Raw genomic sequence first — 23,638 nt, 5'->3', positions numbered from 1 at the left:
TACAAGAAGAGGAATCATTATTGAGCAGGGTCCCATCAAAAAGAGGTCACTTTGTTGTGGTGGGTTGGCACAAATAATTTTCAGCAAAATATATTTGCTAAGTACCTCATATTCATTGATAGAGTGAAGACAGCATTAGTAAAAGTCATAAGTGCTAACTAACTGATCAGTGGGGGTTCGACCTCTGGAACCCCCACCAATCAGTTAGTTATCCCCTATACCAGTGATGGTGAACCTTTTACAGACCGAGTGCCCAAACCGCACCCCAAAACCCCCTTAATTATCGCAAAGTGCCAACGTGGCAAGTTATCCTGAATCCTACAGTCCAATATAGTATATCTTTCATGTACTTTATCATGTAGTAGCTATAATATCCTGCCTACATTCAGTGCGCTGCCTGTGCTGTTCATGGTGCGTCCTGCGCTGATGAATGGCAGGAAAAGTCTAAAGCATATTGGTACACTCAGACTTTTTCCAGGGTGTGGGTGCCCACAGAGAGGGCTCTGAGTGCCGCCTCTGGCACCCGTGCCATAGGTTCACCACCACTGCCCTATACTGTTGATAAAGGATACCATTTATACTTGGCACGACCCCTTTAAAGAGGACCTTTCACCGATTCTTACCCTATGAACTAAGTATACAGACATGTGGAGCGGCGCCCGGGGCTCTCTCTGCACTTACTATTATCCCCGGGCGCCGCTCCGTTCTCCTGCTATGCCCTCCGGTATCTCCATTCCCTAAGTTATGGTAGGCGGAGTCTGCCCTAGCGCTGGCCAATCGCATTGCAGAGCTCACAGCCTGGGAGAAAATAACCTCCCAGGCTGTGAGCTCTGCGCTGCGATTGGCCAGCGCTAAGGCAGACTCCGCCTACCATACCTTAGGGACTGGTATCTCCGCCTACTATAACTTAGTGAGCGGAGATACCGGAGGGCATAACGGGAGAACGGAGCGGCGCCCGGGGATAATAGTAAGTGCAGTGAGATCCCCGGGCGCCGCTCTACATATCTGTATAGTTAGTTCATAGGGTAAGAATCGGTGAAAGGTCCTCTTTAAAAGGGGTTGTCCATCTTTTTGGACTTTGTTTTCGACTTCTGTAGCGTGTATCTATTGAAAAAAAATCATAATCTTCCACTCCTCACCGCTCCATTCTGACTCCCTGGTTCCATTGAGTGATCTTTAGGTCTTTGGCCTGTAAACTTCCAGACGGGGTTATGTATGTTGCTATGGCCAATCCAGTGACGTGTCCCCATTGGCTCGATACCCAGCAGTGACATGCTGTTTGGGGACATGTCATTGCTCAGGCCAGTGATTGGCCACACTGATATACATGACCCTGTCTGGACGTTTACAGGCTGGTGAATGAACGATCACTCAGCCAGGGAGCCAGAAGGGAGCAGGTGAGTATAATTCCTTCATGCTGCTGGCGTCAGCTCAAGGGCTATTCCGGTTGTTTGAAGTTATTCCCTATCCACAGGCTAGGGGATAGCTATTAGATTGGTGGGGCTCCTACAGCTGGGACTCCCACTGAACATAGGAACAGGGACCCTGAACCCCCTGCTCCACCCCTGAAATGAACGGAGTGGCCGGTCGAGCATGTGTGCAGCCACTCCAGTCATTTATATAGGAATTCAGGAGATAGCCAACCGCTGTACTCGGCTATCTCCGTAACTCTCATAGAAATTAATGGAGCAGCCACCATTCATTTCAGGTGGGCTGCAGGGGCATTATTGTACAGTAGGACCTACACTGATCTAATAGTTATCCCTTATCCTGTGGAACAACCGGAATAGCTCTTTAAAAAAAAGTCCAAAAGGCTGGCCAACCCCTTTAATGGCAGATCCCCCCCACAGATTACACCTGACGGCTGGGGGCTTCAGCACCATGAAACCTTGTGACCAGTATATTCTTGCCGGACCCATCTAACTATAAAAAGTTTGTCCAAAGTAGTTTTAATAGACGTATAATAACGAATTCTATCATTATATTCCTTATGGCTATACTTCCTACAATGACTATTTCTTCTTATGTTACCATTAGAATACAAGTAGCACTTTTTCTTTATCCGTGGAACCTACGTACAGGTTCTTGCATTATCTTGTGGATGGTGAGTAATTATAAGTGGTAATTCATTATTCTCTATATTAACCGTTCATGCACAGTCTCCCCTCACACAAGAATTCTGTGCTTAATAAAGGCTTCATAGCAGATGTTTAATTAGCTGGAATGATAACTCATCCATCCGGGTCCTCTTCCGAATGACAAAATGAAATGTGAAGACACAGAGCTAGAACACGGCAGAAAATGTGGATTGATTTGAATATTTTAAATTGAAGCCATTAAAATATTTCTTTTAATGTTGTACAAAGAGGCCGAAAGAATCAGATTCTAAACCTCGCGATTTCTCAACCTTCTTTAGCAGTCTTTGAAATACAGTAAATACACTTCTATACATTGTGTAGATAATCTTTAAAGACTAACTAAACCTTTGCATCACATTTTATTATGTTGTCCCTAATCCCCTGAATTTTTTTTAAATAATATACTGTACTTTATTAATTTTGTGTTTTTCTTAGTCTTTTCCCTCCCTAAAGTGCGCCATTCACTGTGCGCTTAAATCTCAGTTCTCTGAGTTGACAGCTCAGCCATATACGGAGTACGAACTGTGAAATTTATTAATCCGGCTGTAGCGCAGGGAGTACGGGCAGGAGGGCATATTGCTACTCGTACCTGTGTCCCCCAGAGGATTACTAACTCCTGGCATAGTATATAGGTACCCTGTACCCATGTACTATGCCAGGATTAGCTGAGCAGAGCGGGCTCCTTCTTTCACTAAGCTACAAGAACTGCATGTCATCTCTTAGCTTAGTGGAGCAGGCAGAAGAAGGAGCCCACTCCGCTCGGCTAATCCTGGCATAGTACATGGGTACAAAAATAGAAAAAGAATAAATAAAGTATATTAGAAAAACACAATAATAGTAGTCGTATGGTACCAGGGTCAAAAGTCAGTCTGTCAACGAAGTGCCAAGAACACCTGAAGCAAATGAAAGAGCCAGACAGGCCAGAAGTCAAAGACCAGGAGAGCAATACAAGATCAAATCGCCAGAAGCCAGAAAACCTAGTCACAATGCTAGATCCAGAAGTCACAGCCAAAGTAAACACAATACCACCAAGGAACAGCAGGGGGAGCCAGAGGAACAGAAATTTACCGTCACCTGCACCCACAAGACCCAGACTTCACACTGGCGTTTTGGTTTCCGTTTGTGAGATCCGTTCAGGGCTCTCACAAGCGGTCCAAAACGAATCATTTTTGCCCTTAATGCATTCTGAATAGATAAGGATCCACTTAGAATGCATCAGTTTGGCTCAGTTTGGCTCCGTTCCGCCTCCATTCCGCTTTGGAGGCGGACACGGAAACGCTGCTGCCGCCCTGGGTTCCGGCTCTCAGGGGGTGCCAGAGCCTAGAAGCAATGAGCGCTTCCATCAATATAGATAGAAGCGTTCATTGCTGGAGTGCAGGGAGCTGTGGTCCTGTCACTCAGCTCCCTGCGCTCTGTCTCTCCCGCACTGAATGGTGAAGTAGGAAGACTTCTCCCCGCTCCACCATTCAGACTGGAAACACAGATTGCGCTGCCGGGCCTGTGTGGGCGGAGCCTACAGCCCGGAAATCTTCATAAGCCCCGCCCACACAGTGCTGCAGAGTGATCTGTGTCTATAGGGAAGAGAGGACTGTGAGCTTCAGGAACGGGACAAGGTGAGTAGGTACTGTGTTTTTTTATTTTATTTAACATAGGGCATTTCTACCATGGTGGGGGCACAGAGGGTATTTCTACCATGGAGGGGGCACAGAGGGCAAAATTACTACAAAGGGGGCACAGAGGGCATTACTATTACAAAGGGGGCACAGAGGGCCTTACTACTAAAGGGGGCACAGAGGGCATTATTACTACTACAAAGGGGGCACAGAGGGCATTACTACTATAAAGGGGGCACAGAGGGCAATACTACTACAAAGGGAATATAAATAAAATAAACACTCCAGTACGTTGCCTGTATTATCAGCATCGCTGGTCCAAAATGTGAAGTGGGCAATGTTCACACAAACAGTCAATGCGTTTTCAGGGTAGGACCGCGCTGCTATTTTAGCAATGCAGGATTCTTCACTCTAGCACAGAACCATCCGCATATTTGGACCAAATCGCCCTCCACAGATGCACTCCTCTCCTCCAGCACACTCCTGTGGGATATCGAAAGATTGCACCAATAGTGATAGTTCCAGTCAGATAAAAAGGTTTATTATGCTCACAAAGCCAATCTTGATTAAAAGCTTATCAAAATCATAAAACACCGTCTCCTACTCCTGCCCGACCCGGGTTTCGCTTTCGCGCTTCCCCTGAATGGGATACAATGGGCATTATACACACAGTGTAATATAGATGCTCACCCGTTTACTGTCAAAACAAGGTGCTCAAAGTCTAACTGACCCAGTCAGAAAAAGAGAGGTATAAAATTATTGTTGGATAGACTGGCACTCTATATCTGGTAGCACGTAGAGAACAGACAAATGGTGTATGATGATAATTTGTTATTTTATTATAGAGGAATAAATATACGGATAATCTGTATTAAAATTCTTAGTATAAACAGTCCTACGTACAGAAGGTTTATACGTGTATTGTTCAATTTATTAAAGTAAAACTAGTAATAAAAAGTGAAAGCGAAAAAAGAAATGTAAAATATAAATATATAAATATATATTAAAAAATATAAAATATATAAAATAATAAATAAATAAAAATTTATATCTTTTTATATATTTATATTTTTATATCTTTATATCTTTATTTTTATCTTTATATATATCTATATATTTATATTTCACATTTTTTTCGCTTTTACTTTTTATTACTAGTTTTACTTTAATAAATTGAACTATACACGTATAAACCTTCTGTACGTAGGATTCTTTATACTAAGAATTTTAATACAGATTATCCGTATATTTATTCCCCTATAATAAAATAACAAATTATCATCATACACCATTTGTCTGACTACGTGCTACCAGAAATAGAGTGCCAGTCTATCCAACAATAATGGGCATTATAACTATGAAGTAAGCACAATGGGCATTACTACTGTGAAGGAGGCACAGTGGGTATTATTACTATGAAGGGGGCACAATGGGCATTACTACTGTTAGTGGAGCACAATGGGCATTACTACTATGAAGGGAGCAAAGATGGCATTACTACTGTGAAGGGGGCACAGAGAGCATTATTTTTGTAAAGTAGGTGGGCATAACTGTTATGGGACACTGAGTGGGCATTATTATTATGAAGGGGCACAGAGGGCATTATTACTGTTATAGGGGCACAGTGAGGGCATAACTGCTCTGAAGGGGCACAGAGAGGGCATTACAAATGTGAAGGGGGCACAGATAGGGCATTACTACTTTGAAATGTGCACAGAGAGGGCATAACTACTGTGAGGGAGGCACAAAGAGGGCATTACTACTGTGAAGGGGGCATAATGAAGGGATAAGTACTTTAAAGGGGCACAATGTGGGCATAACTACTGTGAAAGTTGCACAGTGAAGGCATAACTACCTTGAAGGGGCACAATATGGGCATGACTACCATGAGAGGGCACATATCTGGACAAAACTACTGTGAAGGTTGTACAATGAGGGCAATACTACTGTAAGGGGGTACCATTTTTTAAAAGTAGTATTTGCAACAAAGGAGAGAAAAGAAAAAAAGAATGCGGCACTCACCAAAAAATACTCTTTGCAGCTTTATTCACATAAAAAGGTCAGCGTCATGCGGGCAAAACACAGCTAGAAAGCAACAGCCGTTTCACGCTTGTTCTGCTATTTTTAAAAAGAAAGCACAACAAGCGCGAGACGGCTGTTGCCTTCTAGCTGTGTGTGACGCTGACCTTTTTATGTGAATAAAGCTGCAAAGAGTATTTTTTGGCGAGTGCCGCATTCTTTTTTTCTTTTCTCTCCTTTGTTGCAAATACTGTACTACTTGTTTTTTATGCTGAGCACCACTACTACTCACATTCGATCAGTGCAGCACCAAATTAAATCCCACACCTACAGCAGTGCCGACCGTATCCTCTACATATTATTAACAAAAAAATTTAAGTATTGGTGGGGGGTGCCAGAGAAAGGACCCGTCCCCGGGTGCCAAACACCCTAGGCACGCCACTGACCACTCTTCAAAATCCCACTCAGTAGAGTGTATGGCTTATAGTGGTCCTAAGGATGAGATATTTGCATCTCCGCTGTGGATCTGTTGAGCTTCTTCAGTGTTAACGCGGGTGTCTTTGTTTCATCTCTGATTAATGTCCTCTTGCTCGGTCGGTGAGTTTAGGTGGGCTGCCTTTTCTTGTCAGGTTTGTAGTTATACCATAGTCTTTTCACTTTCTAATAGTGCTCCATGTTCAAAGTATGGGGCCTAATTTAGGGATGGTGAATACATATATACTCACAACTTTTCACTTTTTATCTATTTTTTAAACAAGTATTTTTTTTAGATTTCTCTGGTATATTATATAAAATCTAAATTAAAATCTATTTTAATTTCAGGTTGTAAAGCAACAAACAGGAACAACACAAAGGGAGTGAAAACTTTTACAAAGAGCTGTAAAAAATAGACTTCGTCCATAAATTGAATCCTTGCTCTCAAAACCAACTGTTATGCTGCCTGCAGGACTTCTCTTGAGCTATCCTCATTGAACCTCTCTTCCTCAGCTTATTACTCTTTTAGGGTACTTTCACACTTGCGGCAGAGGATTCCGGCAGGCAATCCGGACGCAAATGGTTGCATTTGTGAGACGGATCCATCTGACAAATGCATTGCAATACCAGATCCGTCTCTCCAGTGTCATCCGGAAAAACGGATCCGGTATTAATTTTTTCTGCATTTTTAAAGATCTGCGCGTGCGCAGACCCAAAAGCCGGATCCGTTTTGCCGGAACACTTAATGCCAGATCCGTCACTAGTACACTTCAATGTAAATTAATGTCGGATCCGCCATTCCGGCAAGTGTTCAGGATTTTTGGCCGGAGAGAAAACTGCAGCCTCTTCTTCCAAAAACTTAAGAGGGACTGAACTGATGCATCCTGAATGGATTGCTCTCCATTCAGAATGCATTAGGATAAACCTGATCAGTTTTTTTCGGTATTGAGCCCCTGTGACGGAACTCAATACCGGAAAACATTAACGCAAGTGTGAAAGTACCCTTAGTGTTTAAACAATCCCTCAAATTCCCTTCTTCTAAATTGCCTGTAATGACATACACTCCAAAACTTCATTACAATTGGTCAGCTCTCATAAATAGTCTCTGTGCAAAGCATGATCAAGAATGTGTGCATTGAGCTTCTAATTTTCATATAGTAAGTATAGCACTGATGCAGTTTGCATTTGTTCATGTTTCCAGCATTTATATGTGTCTTTGTGCTTGGACCAGGGTGCTGCTGCATATAGTGTTTGCTTTTTCATTGCACCTGTGGTAGCGGCACCTGTACTTTATTTCATATTGTTTGGAGGTACAACTAACAAGCCCTCATTCTGCTATGTGAACTGAAAAATAAAAAAGTTATGGCTAAATTTAAAACAAAAAAATGGAAAACAAACCAAAACATGTTTTATATTTTAGATTCTTCAAAGTAGCCCCATTGTGCTTTGATGGCAGCTTTGCACACTTTGGGCGTTCACTCAATTGTCACCTGGAATGGCTTTCTAAGGCCTCCTGCACACGAACGTGTGCTCCCTGTGGCCGTGCTGCGGCGCGCAAATTGGGGGTCGCAATGCACGAACACCCACCGTCGGGCAGCCACAGCGGATCGTGGACCCATTCACTTTAATGGGTCTGCGATCTGCCCGTTCCGGAAAAAGATAGGACACGTTCTATCTTTTTGTGAAATGGAAGTACGGGACGAAACCCCACGGAAGCACTCCGTAGTGCTTTCTTAGGGTTCCGTTCCGTTCTTCCGTTCCGCACCATTCCGCATCTCCACTTCAATGGGTCCGCATCCGTGATGCGGAATGCACGTGGAACGATGCCCGTGTATTGCGGATCTGCAAATGCGGTCCGCAATACGGCAACGGGAAGCACAAGTTCGTGTGCAGGAGGCCTAATGATGATATTCTGTAAAACCACAGGCCCTCTGTAATACAGATTATAAAATACGGTTACATTACAAGCATCTGAGCTTTACACTAGGTTAAAGGGGTTTTCCAGGCTTTTAGTATTAATGACCCTTTTCTCAGGATAGGTCATCAATATCATATCGACGGGGGGTCCGACACCAGGCACCTCCGCCAATTAACTGCATGAAGAGACGGCGCGCGAAATGCAGTATGGCCGTATGGTCTTTGCCAAAGACAGCAGAGGTGAACAGGAAGAGAGACGGGAGGTGGCACATGAGCACATCTCCGTGTCTCACTATCTACACACCGCGCACGTCTGACCTGGACATTTAAAATCTTTACTAAAAATAATATATGTATATTTTACCTGTTTATAAGCTTATGCTGTTGCTATTTCTCATTGTATATGTACATATATCTCAGCAAGCATGCGCTGACTTCTGTATGGCCTTTAAGTCTGGGCCGGCACCAGGTGTAGATGCCCATCATTGGTGGCAGCGGAGAGTTCCGATCGGAGTCCCAGTTTAATCGCTGGGACTCCGACCGGTAACCATGGCAACCAGGACGCTACTGCAGTCCTGGCTGCTATGGTTACTTAGCAATTTTAAAAGCATTATACTTACCTGCGCTGTCTGTGGCTGGCCGGGCGCTCCTCCTACTGGTAAGTGAAAGTTCTGTGCGGCGCATTGCTTATAGCACAGACCTTTCACTTACCAGTAGGAGGAGCGCCCGGCCGGTCACAGACATCGCAGCTCGCAGGTAAGTATAATGCTTCTAAAATTGCTAAGTAACCATGGCAGCCAGAACTGCAGTAGCGTCTTGGCTGCCATGGTAACCGATCGGAGCCCCAGCGATTAAACTGGGACTCCGATCGGAACTCTCCGCTGCCACCAATGATGGGCATCTACACCTGGTGCCGGCCCAGACTTAAAGGCCATACAGAAGTCAGCGCATGCTTGCTGAGATATATGTACATATACAATGAGAAATAGCAACAGCATAAGCTTATAAACAGGTAAAATATACATATTTTTTTTTTGTGAAGATTTTAAATGTCCAGGTCAGACGTGTGCGGTGTGTAGATAGTGAGACTGTCATGACCGGCGTCACGCAAAGGGAGGGAAATGGGAAGGTCCTGTCCAAGGGAGAGGGAAAGGTGGTGACCCCTGACTCACCTTGCGGCTGGCACCTGACTGCCCTGACGTCCCTAGACGGGTTCCTCCCCCGTACGCCGATCACGTGCCTAAACCCTGGCTTTCCCTAAGATGAGCCCTACGCAGTGAACAGGGCGGTGGGATCACTAGTCCGCACCACTGACACTAAAGGAAAACACCAAGGAGAGGACAGACAATACAGACAAAACATATAATCCCAGGTGGGTGACAACAGCAGACAACAAAGGCCCAACAGGGATCCGGAGGGTAACGCTCTGGAACAACAACCAGGGATCACAGCTACTCAGCTACAGTGGGTCAGTATAGAAGTCCAGGCAGGAAGCTCTATATCTGGCAACCAGAGCCAAAAAGGGTTGCAAGGCAAACCCAGAAAGCTACCATTAAGAAACAGCACTATCTTTATACATAGAGCGCGCAGCCACCCGCTGCAACTTCCTGACCCCGGGTATAACAGAGTCAGACGTGGCTCTTGACACCCTCGTGACAGTACCCCCCTTTCCACGAGGGGCCTCCGGACACTCAGGACTAGGTCTCTCAGGATGAGAGGCATGAAAAGCCCGAACTAACCTGTCTGCGTTTACCTCAGACGCTGGAACCCACATTCTTTCCCCGGGACCGTAACACCTCCAATGCACCAGATATTGAAGAGAGCGGCGGACCCGACGAGAATCAACAATTTTGGATATTTGAAACTCTAGATTACAATCCACAATAACAGGAGGGGGTGGCAGCGGTGATGGTTCTAGAGGTGGAACATACTTTTTGAGTAACGATTTATGGAAGACGTTATGAATTTTAAAAGTCTGAGGTAGATCCAGGCGAAAAGCCACGGGGTTAATGATGGCTACTATTTTGTAAGGACCAATGAACCTAGGATCCAGTTTCCAAGAGGGAACCTTTAATTTAATATTCCTAGTAGATAACCACACATAGTCATTCACACCTAGGTCCGGACCTAGCGACCTTTTCTTATCAGCCATGCATTTAAACTGCGTGCAGAATTATTAGGCAAATGAGTAGGGGGCAGTCATGTACACCGTTCGTAGTATATTCTAACTTGAAGCGTCCCCATCACTATGGGAACGCCTCTGTGTTAGAATATGCTGTCGGATCTGAGTTTTCACAAAGTGAAAACTCAGCTCTGAAAAAGCTTTTATGCAGACGGATCTGCGGATCCGTCTGTCTGAAAGAGGCCTACGGCCACGGACCATGGACGCGGATGTCAATCTTGTGTGCATCCGTGTTTTTTCACAGACCCATTGACTTTAATGGGTCCGTGAACCGTTGTCCGTCAAAAAAATAGGACAGGTCCTATTTTTTTGACGGACAGGAAACACGGATCACGGCCGCGGATGAACAACGGTGCATTTTCCGAGTTTTTAACTGACCCATTGAAAGTCAATGGGTCCACAGAAAATCACGGAAAACGGAACAACGGCCACGGATGCACACAATGGTCGTGTGCATGAGGCCTTAGTTGTAGAATAAGTCTGTCGGTTGTCATAATGCATAAAATGCATGCTCGGGATATGCTTCTCCATAGTTCATTTACTGAGAAGGTTTCACAGCACAGCAGTTAAGGGGAAATTATAGATACACGTAATGTTAATAAAACTAACACTTCTCCAATATACTAAGGATTTATAACGCAGTAGTAATCAGATTTACCCCCAAACATGTCCCTTTTTACTATATCTATAATTATACGTACTGTACGTTTTAGCTTTCACTGTAAATTGTCTTCTGGCTGTTTTATGAATATGCAATTAAAATAAATGATAGCTAATTCATATTGTATGTATCCAAAATGATGACCTTCTCATTTGCATGAATACAGTTGCAAGAAAAAGTATGTGAAGTCTTTGGAATTATATGGATTTCTGCACAAATTGGTCATAAAATGTGATCTGATCTTCATCTAAGTCACAACAATAGACAATCACAGTCTGCTTAAACTAATAACACACAAGAATTAAATGTTAACATGTTTTTATTGAACACACCATGTAAACATTTACAGTGCAGGTGGAAAAAATATGTGAACCCTTGGATTTAATAACTGGTTGAACCTCCTTTGGCAGCAATAACTTCAACCAAACGTTTCCTGTAGTTGCAGATCAGACGTGCACAACGGTCAGGAGTAATTCTTGACCATTCCTCTTAACAGAACTGTTTCAGTTCAGCAATATTCTTGGGATGTCTGGTGTGAATCGCTTTCTTGAGGTCATGCCACAGCTTCTCAATCGGGTTGAGGTCAGGACTCTGACTGGGCCACTCCAGAAGGCGTATTTTCTTCTGTTTAAGCCATTCTGTTGTTGGTTTACTTCTATGCTTTGGGTCGTTGTCCTGTTGCAACACCCATCTTCTGTTGTGCTTCAGCTGGTGGACAGATAGCCTTACGTTCGCCTGCAAAATGTCTTGATAAATTTGGGAATTCATTTTTCCTTCAATGATAGCAATCCGTCCAGGCTCTGATGCAGCAAAGCAGCCCCAAACCATGATGCCCCCACCACCATACTTCACAGTTGGGGTGAGGTTTTGATGTTGGTGTGCTGTACCTCTTTTTCTCCACACATAGTGTTGTGTGTTTCTTCCAAACAACTTAACTTTGGTTTCATCTGTCCACAGAATATTTTGCCAGTACTGCTGTGGAACATCCAGGTGCTCTTGTGCAAACTGTAAACGTGCAGCAATGTTTTTTTTGGACAGCAGTGGCTTCCTCTGTGGTATCCTCCCATGAAATCCATTCTTGTTTAGTGTTTTACGTATCGTAGATTCGCTAACAGGGATGTTAGCATATGCCAGAGACTTTTGTCTTTAGCTGATTCTTCTTCACCTCATTGAGCAGTCTGCGCTGTGCTCTTGCAATCATCATTACAGGACAGGCACTCCTAGGGAGAGTAGCAGCAGTGCTGAACTTTCTGCATTTATAGACAATTTGTCTTACCCTGGACTGATGAACAGCAAGGCTTTTGGAGATACTTTTATAACCCTTTCCAGCTTTATGCAAGTCAACAATTCTTAATCGTAGGTCTTCTGAGAGCTCTTTTGTGCGAGGCATCATTCACATCAGGCAATGCTTCTTGTGAAAAGCAAACCCAGAACTGGTGTGTGTTTTTTATAGGGCAGGGCAGCTGTAACCAACACCTCCAATCTCATCTCATTGATTGGACTCCAGTTGGCTGACACTTCACTCCAATTATCTCTTGGAGATGTCATTAGTCTAGGGGGTTCACATACTTTTTCCACCTGCACTGTGAATGTTTACATGGTGTGTTCAATAAAAATATGGTAAAATTTAATTCTTTGCGTGTTATTAGTTTAAGCAGACTGTGATTGTCTATTGTTGTGACTTAAATGAAGATCAGATTACATTTTATGACCAAGTTGTGCAGAAATCCATATAATTCCAAAGGGTTCACATACTTTTTCTTGCAACTGTAGTATATGATGGCAGCATGAAGAAAAAGTTTAGCAGTACAGCGTGTGTATCCAATCCATTACATACATGGGTACACACAATATAACATCCTGGAAAAGAAGATCCACATGTTTATCCAAACAGCAGAGACCACAGCGCTCCAATTATATTTAAAGGGGTATACCAGTCATAACAAGTGGCAGGATATTGCTTAGATATGCCGTCATTTGCTGATCAGTTTGCTCTTACACAGTGACTCTCTACATAACATCCGTATGCCTTAACACAGGGATCAGCAACCCCAGCTGTGGTGAGACTTCAACTCTCAGCATGCTCCAATCACTTCTATGGGAGGTATGACAAAGGTCAAGCAAGTGTGCTGGGAGTATGCTGGGAGTGATAGTTTCACCACAGCTGGAGTGCCGCTTTAGCTTATCCTCGTAAGATAATGCCTTTAATTTTGCCACATTACTAATTCTACCTACCTAGTTATCTTATTCTTGCCATTCTTTACTTAACGCGTTAAGCATCAAGTTAGCTAGGCTGCATCTGTACTTGGAGTGGTTTTCCCACAATAAAAAAGAAAAAAATATATAGTAAAAATGCCAAGGCCGCATTCAGATGGCAGATTTTGTCAAATTCTGCTGCGTGTATCGTGGCAGAAACCGGTTTCTGCTGTGGTTGTTAACTTTAGGGGCCGTGGACCCACTCCCTACTTAGCTCCATTGAATGGAGCTAAAGCTGCAAGCAGACAGTTGCCACAGCCTCAAGAGGCGGCTGTCCTCAAACCGCCCCCAGGAGGACCGACATGTAACTGTTTTGCACAGTTGCGGCTTTAAACCGCCACCAGTGATGACTCACATGAAAAACAATGGGAAGAGGCGCCACACATCTGCGGTGCTCTGGCCTCTTCAGCGGGGTGGCAGGTGTTTGATGCCCACCAATCAGACATCGATGACCTATTCTGAGGATAGGCCATCAATATCAAAGTCGCTGGAAAACCCTTTAAGCTTATGTAGGCGTCCACTCATAACCATCAAAAGAAGAAAATAAGGCTAATATTCTTTTCTATGGATTTTCCAAAACGGACCTTTCATTTCATTAGTTTCATTCATTTAGCATTCATTAAGATGACCTTAGTAACCAGTACTCAGGATATATAGACCTAGATAGCAAGGAAATTGCTCAGTAAGAGAATGACTGCAAGGATTGAAAAACCGCCACTAACATATCACTCCGGTCCCATGTCTCTCCATACCCAATAACCAATACACTCAAATGTCGGTTGACCACAGCTTTATAACAGAAAACACATTAACCAACTTTTTGCATATCCAAACATCTTTTATTATTTATCTTCAACTCTTTGGCCGAATACTGACCCGCTGAGAGGCAGCGGGCATATTGATGAGAACTTGTAATCCGTGCCTCAAACCGCCAAAGCTGTGATATCTGGAAAAGAAAAGAAGGAAGAAAACAGCAAAACAGAACGCAGAAAATGCGGTAAAACCATAAAGTTTATAAAATAAAAGAAATGGGGCTGGGAGGGCAGGTGATCTCATCCAAGGCAGAAGGTAAGACCGACCACCGCTCCCCCTCCTTTTATATCCTTAAGCCACACCTCAAAGTCATTGAAACCCCTTGCAGTCTTTGTCCCTTTCTCTAGTTGTTTTAGGGACTGCTAAGACCGAAAGAAATGACAGGCAGGAACTCGCAGTTCTAAAAAGATCAAACTAAGGGCAGCTTGTGACATCAGAGATTCTTGGAGAAAATAGTATGAAAATGTCTCATTAGGTTCAGCTCAAGTACAGAGAGCACTGACTGAACTGCCCCCAGTGATATGAATGTCCTGCTGGAAACACTGCTGTGCATAACCCTAGCTGAAAACCACTAGCTTATTGCAGCCTCCCTAATGAGAACAAAGGATCTGCCTTGTTAAGATCCAGCATGCCTAGTCCTTATTCCCTCAATACAGTAACTTTAGCTAGAGTAGCCCTATAAAGATGATTTAGTGCTAGACAGCTTTCCTTTTGGATTTGTACCCTATGTTGACTACAGTGAAGTTGCTGTGACCTGGTGGTTTATTGCTAAATGGTTAATACTCAGGTATACTACATTTAAATGTTTACTGTTATGCTAACTGGGATTTATGCATCCTGTGATCCAGAACGACTTTGTATGGGAGGAAATAGCTAAGCTAGCAGCATTGGTAACAGTTGCTAGGTGGTGAGCTGGCCCCATCTTCCACTGGCTAGAGTAGTGCGAAGTTCCTAGCAAATCAGGCTAGAGTGAAGACCTGTTTGATGTTTGCTGCTGCCAAGTAGGCCTAGAAAGAACTCTTGTCCAGAGAGATACCATCCCTGAGAGGAAAATCTGGCAGGAAATCAACTCGGCTGAGGATCAACCTCTGAGGAAAGAAGAATTGAGTCACTGCAGCTGGTTGAGGACTATAAGGGACAGAAACAGTAAAGGTAATGCTTGCATATGGCTATGGACTTTACTACACGTGGTGAGGATTAATTGTTTCTGGTGCCCATCACACTTCTGGGATGGACTGGCCATCCGTTTTGGGACTGCTCCCCGCAGATGGGAACTGCAGATGTGTAGAGAAAGGATTTGGACACCTTTGGTCACTTGGGAAGATTGCATGACCTGTATATAGAGTGCCTACTATTTGTAATTGCACTGACAACCAAGCGGGCCTGGTCCTTGCCTCCACCAGCTGCCAGCCCAGCACCTGCTCTCATGTCTTACACCCTGCTATCCATCCACCTAACAGCAAGGTCACCCCAGCGACCACTAGGCAGGAAGCCCCAAAAGTCCAGAGTGTAGCTCTGCATGCACTGCACTATGGTCTGGAAGAGCGCTGGGGCGGCATTAGCCACCATGAGGACAATGACCACCATGACTGGCCCCCGCCACCACACCAATCCTCTCCACCACCATCAACATGCCTCCTGAGGGCCGCCGTGCTGCAGTTTGAGCACCCTGAACATTGTCCACAGATATTTATCTGACGATGGTGGAATGAAGGTACCATTAGCTAAGCTAATGGTTGTAGGCGTAGATAGCGTCAGTGCCTCTCACTTCGGTAAAATTCAAAGCTCTGAAATTTAAACTCATCAGTCCTCCACATCTCACCTTTCATGTTTATAGAAGGTATTCTTTGCTTTTATAAGTAATTGCTTCTTGCAGTCGTGCATCATTTCTTTCCCTTAACACTGAGTTATCTTCTAGTGGAAAGATAGACAAAAACATATAGAATAACAATTTTTTTTAAGATTTAAAGTAAGAGTAAGGCCTATTGCACACGGACGTTTTTTTTTCCCCGTTTACTGGACGTTTTTTGCGTTCCGTATACGGTCCGTATACGGAACCATTCATTTCAATGGGTCCGCAAAAAAAACGGAATGTACTCCGTATGCATTCCGTTTCCGTATTTCCGTTTTTCCGTTCCGTTTTAACATAGAACATGTCCTATTATTGCCCGCAAATCACAGTCCGTGGCTCCATTCAAGTCAATGGGTCCGCAAAAAAACGGAACACATACGGAAATGCATCCGTATGTCTTCCGTTTCCGTTCCGTTTTTTGCTGAACCATCTATTGAAAATGTTATGCCCAGCCCAATTTTATCTATGTAATTACTGTATACTGTATATGCCATACGGAAAAACGGAACGGAAAAACGGAACAGAAATGGAAACACAACGGAAACAAAAAACGGAACAACGGATCCGTGAAAAACGGATCGCAAAACACTGAAAAAGCCATACGGTCGTGTACAATAGGCCTAAAGTTGTATCTTCTCCTATCTTACAAAGATGAGAACTATGATTTACCGAATGGTGATAGGTTTGGAGATCTACTAGGTCTTGCACAGTTGTGGTCTCCTCTCCTGACATGCCTGTTTTAGTAAATATTGTATACCTCGTAATATAAAAACAGCATGGGTTTACTTCAGGGAGATCATGTTTGGGCAGACTAGATGGGCCAAATGGTTCTTATCTGCCGACACATTCTATGTTTCTATGTTTCTATGTTTCTATCATGTAAAACAAATGTTATTGATTTTTTTGATTGGGTGACTAAAATAATAGATGGCGGAGGTGCAGTAGACATCGCTTATCTAGACTTTAGTAAGGCTTTTGATACTGTCCCACATAGAAGGCTTATCAATAAATTGCAGCCTTTGGGCTTGGACTCCCATATTGTTGAATGGATTAGGCAGTGGCTGAGGGACAGACAACAGAGGGTTGTAGTCAATGGAGTATATTCAGACCATGGTCTTGTTACCAGTGGGGTACCTCAGGGATCTGTTCTGGGACCCATATTGTTTAATATCTTTATCAGCGAAATTGCAGAAGGCCTCGATGGTAAGGTGTGTCTTTTTTCTGATGACACAAAGATTTGTAACAGGGTTGATGTTCCTGGAGGGACACACCAAATGGAAAAGGATTTAGGAAAACTAGAGGAATGGTCAAAAATCTGGCAACTAAAATTTTATGTTGATAAGTGCAAGATAATGCACCTGGGGCGTAAAAACCCAAGAGCAGAATATAAAATCAGTGATACAGTCCTAACCTCAGTATCTGAGGAAAGGGATTTAGGGGTCATTATTTCAGAAGACTTAAAGGTAGGCAGACAATGTCATAGAGCACCAGGAAATGCTAGCAGAATGCTTGGGTGTATAGCAAGAGGAATTACCAGTAGAAAGAGGGAGGTGCTCATGCCGCTCTACAGAGCACTAGTGAGACCTCATTTGGAGTATTGTGCTCAGTACTGGAGACCATATCTCCAGAAGGATATTGATACTTTGGAGAGAGTTCAGAGAAGAGCTACTAAACTGGTACATGGATTGCAGAATAAAACTTACCAGGAAAGATTAAAAGGACCTTAATATGTATAGCTTGGAAGAAAGACGAGACAGAGGGGATATGATAGAAACTTTTAAATACATAAAGGGAATCAACAAGGTAAAAGAGGAGAGAATATTTAAAAGAAGAAAAACTGCTACAAGAGGACATAGTTTTAAATTAGAGGGGCAAAGGTTTAAAAGTAATATCAGGAAGTATTACTTTACTGAGAGAGTAGTGGATGCATGGAATAGCCTTCCTGCAGAAATGGTAGCTGCAAATACAGTGGAGGAGTTTAAGCATGCATGGGATAGGCATAAGGCCATCCTTCATATAAGATAGGGCCAGGGGCTATCCATAGTATTCAGTATATTGGGCAGACTAGATGGGCCGAATGGTTCTTATCTGCCGACACATTCTATGTTTCTATAATAATTGTGGATCCTATTTTTACAGCTTTGCATTGTACTGTTCCACTGTTATTCCTCTTTGATGTCTATGTATGAACTGAAAACTGGTTACCAGTTTGAGGTAAGTCTCTATACACATAACATTATATAGCGTCGGTGTAATTACTGCCAGACTGTATAGGGACACCTCCCCCCCACCTCTTTTTAAGAAGTGAATAGTAACACCCAGTCGTCAATGAATTCATAAATTTCAGAAAAGAATAACAGAGGTACAGAACAACACAGAGTTATAAGACTAAGGTGCTCCAGAATCATGCCAAGGGTGGTGATCAGTCTTCTTTGAGTGTCCCGTTTCCTCTGTATTTTTTTATTTATTTTTTTGTTAGAATTTTGGAACTGCTGTTTTATAAATTTTTGTGGTCTCTAACTGTTGTTCAGTACTATGTATCAAATGACAAACTTAGCTCTGCCATATCAGGTGGGTGTAGATGTAATTTGGGCCAGAAGGCATTCCCACCTTATCAGGAGTTTTTGTTATAATTAGGTTGTGTTCCCTTAGGTTTGATAACATGTTATTGTAAGGTCTGGGTAATGGTGTCACAGCAGCAGGGTTCAGTGGTTCGAAAAAGGCAGTAACCTGCGACTCCGGTAATATATCTGGTATTTAGGTGGCCCTTTAGTGGGGTTGTGACAGTAGTGATGGGATGAGGAGCACTGGGCTTCCATGATCGATAGAAGGAGTTTACCTGTTAGACCCAGTTGCCAGCGTCAGAGAGAGATGATGTGTGGATGCATCATGTCACCCACGTGGACTTGGGAAGGCCTATTCCCACCAGTTGAGCTAAGCATCAAGACATTGGTGAACTGCTGTCCTGCCCTTGAGCGATTTATGAGTGAGACAGCGTGCCCCAAAAGAGGGCCTTCTTGGTGAGAGGAGGAGAGCTGTTGTCTTCCCCAAAGCATTTGGAGTAAAGAAATGGATGAAATATTTTAGAATTTGGACACATTGGATATGTGACCAGGTATTAGGAGCAAAGTCAAAGAGCAAATGCCCAGCAGAAAAGAATCTGCAGCAGTTAGTAAATAAGAAAATGTCCGCTCATGTCATGACTTGTAATATATACCGTGCTTATGACGGTATTACTTTCTTATATCAATCAGATATAAGGTAACAGATGATTGCCTTCGTCATACACTAGTCCTCTTATTGACCATCGAGGTCCAGATGTCCTTCTTGTTCCACCTTCAAGCTTTTAAATAATGCATTATTGATTACAGTGTTGTCTCTCTGTTAATTGTTGAGCAGGATTTTAGTAATCCAAGATGTCCCTTATAGTCCCATCCTGTTTCATTGTCACATGATACAGAGGATTTAAAGGACACTATTGCCGTTGTCCTGATCACTTTTGTCCTTAAAGCTTTGGGTAAATGGATTACATAACCATAATGAAAACAGCAATAGTCATACTAGACAACAATAAAGTGCTGCGGCCTTGGCAGCGTGATTTCTATGCGCCGTAGCAAAAAAAAAAAAATCTAAATGCTGTTTTTTTGGTCACATTGTATCCTAAAAAATTGAATAAAAGTGAGCAAAAAGTTGCACCAATGTACCAAAATAGTAGCAATAAAAACTACATCTCACTCTGCAAAAATGAATCCCTCTCACAGTTCTGTAGGGTCTGTGCAGCTGCATGGCAAAAGATAGTACCTGTCCTATCTTTGGCCGCAGCATGGATCGCTGACCCATTGAAGTCAATGGGTCTGCATCACAATGCAGGGTGTGCATGTCCATATGTTTTGCAGATCCGCAGTCTGCAAAATAGACACGGTTGTGTGAATGTTGGATATATTTATATCGTGGCTCACCCGTATCAGCTAGTATGGTTAAGGTGCCATGTTTTTGGATGATTCACCTGTTCATCCAATATAACAAATGTGACAGATAAGAAAAAGATAAAAACAGGCCCTCACCAACTGGTATGTCTATAGTAGATTATTTAATAATGGTAAAATCCCATAAAAATAATGAATATAAAACACAATATATCATAAAAACATGTGCACTAGGATCGATAATCTGAGTGCAGATAGCTGTCATATAAGATATGTTGCAGGATAACAATATACTTCAAACAAGTCTGTGCATATACAGTAGTAATAATTTTTTTTATAATTGTAATAAAATAAGTGAACAAATGTCCTGTGGAAAAGTATATCCTGTGAAAAAATATATATATAATGTCCTGTGGAAAATAATTCTACCTAAATATTTCTGTGGAATATTCTGTGAAAAAAAGTTTGTGAAAAAAACTTGCAGAAGTGAAAAAACTTGCAGAAGTATAGTATCTTCTTATAAGGATATTATATCCATACAGTATAGCGTTAATATGGCTGTAAGTTATCTTGCAAAAAGCTGTGTCCAATGGCATATAACGCTGCTGTGACAGGACAACCAGCTTATAAAGTCCACACTCAGGGTTCAGTAAGGCATGTATTAAGGAACTCGAGTTTTATAAATGGGGCGTCCCCCTCTTTATCAACCCTCTTACCTTGCCTTCAGAATGCCCCTCGCTTGTGTAGTTGCTGCTTTGCTGTTTCGAGGGACCTCCCTCTAGCTACTGAGGAAGAGGGAGTTCCCTCGAAACATGTCTGGCTGATCCTGCGAGAGACAAACTACCCACCTGAACCCGAGCAAAGACCCAGTTATTTACTGCTGATCCGGACGCCAGAGAAAGTGAAACTGGCTCAAGTTATCGCGAGACTACGCGATTCCTACTGAGTGCTTCCAGGTGATACGCAACAGCACCACGTGGAACGCCGAGACCAAGCAGCAAATACAAAGTATCGGATCTCATACTGAGAGATACAAAGGATTCAGCAATCAGCAAAGCAGCAACTACACAAGCGAGGGGCATTCTGAAGGCAAGGTAAGAGGGTTGATAAAGAGGGGGACGCCCCATTTATAAAACTCGAGTTCCTTAATACATGCCTTACTGAACCCTGAGTGTGGACTTTATAAGCTGGTTGTCCTGTCACAGCAGCGTTATATGCCATTGGACACAGCTTTTTGCAAGATAACTTACAGCCATATTAACGCTATACTGTATGGATATAATATCCTTATAAGAAGATACTATACTTCTGCAAGTTTTTTCACTTCTGCAAGTTTTTTTCACAAACTTTTTTTCACAGAATATTCCACAGAAATATTTAAGTAGAATTATTTTCCACAGGACATTATATATATATTTTTTCACAGGATATACTTTTCCACAGGACATTTGTTCACTTATTTTCTTACAATTATAATTTTTTTTATTACTACTGTATATGCACAGACTTGTTTGAAGTATATTGTTATCCTGCAACATATCTTATGTGACAGCTATCTGCACTCAGATTATCGATCCTAGTGCACATGTTTTTATGATATATTGTGTTTTATATTCATTATTTTATGGGATTTTACCATTATTAAATAATCTACTATAGACATACCAGGTGGTGAGTGCCTGTTTTTATCTTTTTCTTATCTGTCACGGTTGTGTGAATGTACCCTTATCCTAAGGATAGATCATCATTATGGTTAGTTTGGAAAACCCCTTTAAAAAAAATATTTCAGATAGGGAGCAGCGAAAAAAAGGAAAAATAATAAGTTATATTAATGATTTTTTGGTATAAAATAATGGAGGCACCATTTATTTTATTTTTTTCAAAATTGTCTTTACTTCACTTAACCTTTGTTATGTTGTTATGATATCAAAACTTTTTTTAAGCACCAGAACACTAAATTATTTAGTTCTATTTTTCATATTTTACTTTCTTAGAATTATTAAAAATTGAGCCCTCATCATCTGTTCACTGTGAGAAATATGAATCCAGATATCCATAACTACTCACAAACCTCAATAGACAGATATTACACATGGTTAGTAAAAGTCAGTCTTCTGCCATGGAGCCAGTCACTTGCCACTGGGGTCTATTTCCTGTGGATTGATTCAGAAATAACCTGTTAGGGTCCATCCACACGTCCGCAATTTCGTTCCACATTTTGCGGAACGGAATTGCGGACCCATTCATTTCTATGGGGCAGCACGATGTGCTGCCCGGACACGTAATTGCGGCCCCGCACTTCCGGGTCTGCAATTCCGTTCCCGAAAAAAATAGAACATGTCCTATTCTTGTCCGCAATAGTGGACAAGAATAGGCATATTCTATTAGTGCCGGCAATGTGTGGTCAGCAAAATGTGGAACGCACATTGCCTCTGTCCGTGTTTTGCGGATCCGCGGCTCCATTGATCCGCAAAACACGTTGCGGACGTGTGAATGGACCCTTAGACCTTATCTTCAGTGACCACCAATACACCTTTTTCTAGCAGTCACTAACAGGCCTTAGGCTAGGCCATCACCTTTTTATGGCAGCCTAGTCTAAGCCTAGTTTCACATCTCTGGTAGGAATTCTCCAGATCTGGCACTGCCGGATACAAATGAAATGCCCAACGGCCCCATTAGCTATAATGGGGTCCGGCTGAGACCCGCAAGCAATCCAGCAAATATGCAGAGAATTGGCTGGACAGAAGCCGCTGCATGCCGCGGTTTGTATCTGACCGATTCCCAACATTTTCTGCTACTCTGCATAAGTGCCTATCGGGGCCGTTTAACCCCTCAGATGTCACGGTCAATAACAACTGAGGCAATCAAAGTGGTTTAGAGGGAGAAGCTCCTTCTTTCTCCCTTTCTCCCCACAAATGAGCTTGTGCGGTGTCGATGTCTTCAAGAATGAAGCAAAATTTTTAACGTAAAAACTCAGTGGCCGTATTATAGTTTTTTTCCCATGACCCCAAACAGAGTTTATAAAAGTTAGTATGTTATGTGTATCCCAAAATGGTGCCATTAAAAACTACAACTTATTCCATAAAAAAGCAAGCCATCCTGACGTATAAATACAAAATAAACTGATAGCTCTTGGAAAGTGGTGATTAAAAAAATGAAAAAATTATTGCTTGCTCACAATGGCCCAAAACAGACTGTTCACTAAGGCCACTTTCACACTAGCGTTGTTTTAATCTGGCGTTCAATTCCGACACCAGAACTGCCCGCCGGATCCGGAAAAACGGACTACATTTGAATCCTGATCAGGATTTTGATCACAATGAAAAAATGCATTGGAAAAAACGGATCCGCCATTTATGGACTTTAACTTTTTTTTCAGATTTTTCGGGTTTAACATGCAAAAGCCGGATCCGGTTTGACTGAACACACAGCGCCAGATCCGGCGTTAATGCAAGTCAATGGGAAAAAGACCGGATCCGGCGTTCAGTCAAAGTGTTCAGGATTTTTGGCCGGAGGTAAAAATACTGCATGCTACGTTTTTCTGAAAAGCCTGATCAGTCAAAAAGACTGAACTGAAGACATCCTGATGCATCCTGAAGGACGGACTCTCCATTCAGAATGCATGGGGATAAAACTGATCAGTTCTTTTCCGGATTTGAGCCCCTAGGACGGAACTCAGCGCCGGAAAAGAAAAACGCTAGTGTGAAAGTACCCTAAAGGGTTAAGCCCATAACAATGCTGCTGATTTGGGGCTTAAAGACACAGCAATTCTTTCCAATCTTTTTTT

This window comes from Bufo bufo, chromosome 5, assembly GCF_905171765.1.
Source record: "Bufo bufo chromosome 5, aBufBuf1.1, whole genome shotgun sequence".
In the NCBI taxonomy this organism is placed as follows: domain Eukaryota; kingdom Metazoa; phylum Chordata; class Amphibia; order Anura; family Bufonidae; genus Bufo; species Bufo bufo.
This window is presented reverse-complemented; position numbering follows the sequence as displayed.